The sequence below is a fragment of the Sciurus carolinensis genome, chromosome 19 (genome assembly GCF_902686445.1).
Source record: "Sciurus carolinensis chromosome 19, mSciCar1.2, whole genome shotgun sequence".
Classification (NCBI taxonomy): domain Eukaryota; kingdom Metazoa; phylum Chordata; class Mammalia; order Rodentia; family Sciuridae; genus Sciurus; species Sciurus carolinensis.
Window position 1 is genome coordinate 5,599,401 of NC_062231.1, and position 2,529 is coordinate 5,601,929.

Genomic DNA, 2,529 nt, shown 5'->3' on the forward strand with positions numbered 1-2,529 from the left:
GCAGCAAGAAAAATGAATATCCATTCTCCAGAGCACAGGAGAGAGAGAGCAGACACTGCTAACTACATAAACTCTGTAGAACAGGGAGAGATCACATATTTCTGGAGTTATTCAGCTGTATTCAATTATTTTTTGGTAGTGGGTTTGTACCCAGGGGGGCTTAATTACTGAATCGCATCCCCAGTCCCCACCACCTCTTTTATAATTTAGAGACAGGGTCATGCTACATTTCTTAGGGCCTTCCTACATTGCTGAGGCTGGTTTCAAAATTGCAATCCTCCTGTCTCAATTGCTCATGCCCCTTTGGATTATAAGTATGGGCCACCATGTCCATCTTCTGTCCCAATTTTAGATTACATACTAATATATCAGTAAACCATACATCAAACACACATACTTTATTCACTTCAATATTATAAAATACATAATTATTTTAAAGAACAGCATATCGCTATGTCTGTGTTAATATCACCTTTAGAGTAGGTAGCATTCTGGTGAATAGGGGCCCTTCATGAAGCAAGCTAAAAGAAATTCTCTGGCATGTCCCCTCACAGCCATGACTCCTATCACTCACACCTGTCTAGTGCAGAAGAATCTAGAGGCTCAGTGACAAGATGAAAACTCCCTGCCCTTCCTATAGGTGATCAAGGTGTCCCTTCCACTATGGCTCTTAGTGCTGTGATGGTATTGGACAACATACTATTCCCAGAAAAACCAATCATGTTTTATAAACTAGAGAAACCAAACTCCTCAGAAATACTGGACCTTCCACAGAGAGGGCCATCAACCACAGGGACATTAACGTGGGCCAGGCATTGTGGGGCTCATCTATATTCCAGCAGTTTCGGAGCCTGAGTTGAGAGAATTGCATTTTTGAGACCAGCATCCGCAACTTAGCAAGGTCCTAAGTATCTTACCAAAACCTGTGTCTGAATAAAATATTAAAAGGGCCAGGGATGTGGTTCAGTTATTGAGCACCCCTGGGTTCAATCCTTGAGAGCATATTAATAATAATGATGATAATAATAACAATAAAACATCATAAAAACAGCAGCAGCAGCAGAAGCAGAAAAGAAATGTGCTTTGTTTTGTGATTGACATGTATTTAAGTACCACCAATGCTCCTATTGCCTTCTGTATGCTAAAGTAACGCTGGACTAGTAAGTTCTGGGTGGTCGGACTGGTCCTGCTTCTTGTGGGTTTGACTGAGGGGAAATCATGCAGGAAGCTGTACTTTGCAGCACAGGTCTAGCTGGGAAACTGTGAACAGCACTAGGGAGAAACAGCTTGCATACCAGGGAGGGCACAACCACTACCAACCAGGTGCCAGGCTGTGTGCACAGCCACTGTGAAGTGAACAAGCTACAGGAATATGGAGGAGAAAGTCTGTAGAATATTTGGGTAAATAAATGCCACTTATTCCTAGAATATCTGTCTGATAATAACCCATTGTTTCTGTAAATTGGAAAGGTTTAGGTAAAGTTCAGGGATCACACTTGCAACTAGACAATAGCAATATTTAAAATCTGTCTTAAGATTCAGTAGAACAAACATTGCTTTTTTAAAAAACAGCAAGAAACTCCAGAGGAGCTTCTTCCCAGACACTAAACTATCATTGCTGGGAAACCCAAACATACCTCCAGGATAAACTCTTTCCCTCATGAACTCAATAAAGACATGATGCAAGTCCAGTTTGCTTAAAGAAGAAGAAAAAATATAGGTTTATCTCTTTTTTCTGTAAATGCATTTGCCTGAAAATTTGTACTTAAAAACTAATCATGAGCATAGAGAAGAGCATGAGGTTTATCTTCTCTGAATATTCTTACAAACAAATTGGCTTTCGGACACATCCATTATAAGGGACATGGGAAGGAGAATTTTTAAATGCATAATAAAATAGACCAGATTAATTGATACATATATTCTTCCTATGCAGTTATTAAAATTGTATTTCTGTTTCTTTTTATGAAGGAAAAGGAAACCACCATCAGGTTCACTTGTCCATTCATGTGAAGGTGACCCAAGACCATTGCTCTCTCAAAAATTTGCTGCTGGACACAGTGCACACTATGGATGGCTCCATTCATTTTTAATTTGTGAGACTAAATATAGGACAAAAAAGATTTCATGAGAAAATACAATAGATGCTTGTGGTAATGTGAGGTTACCCTCATTACATTCTGTATTATATAAAATTACTTTTAAATGCCTCGGTGTTTAGAAGTCACACATCAATATTATTCCATTTGTTCCAGAAGATGAGATAAGTAAAGCTGAGTATATTTAATAAAAACCAGACAGGCAAACTTCTTCCCTGATTTTTTGTACAGGAATAAATACATGAAACCTGAGAGAGCACAGGTAGCATATGCAACATGAATACTGCTATAGCTTTCAGATGATAATTACATAGCAACCTAAAATAGTAGACATTTCCAAAGGAAAAAACCTGAGTAAGTGTCTATGTCTCAAAATTAAAAGATGACATTCTAGGAAGATTTCCTTCAATGCATTTTACAGAATACAGTT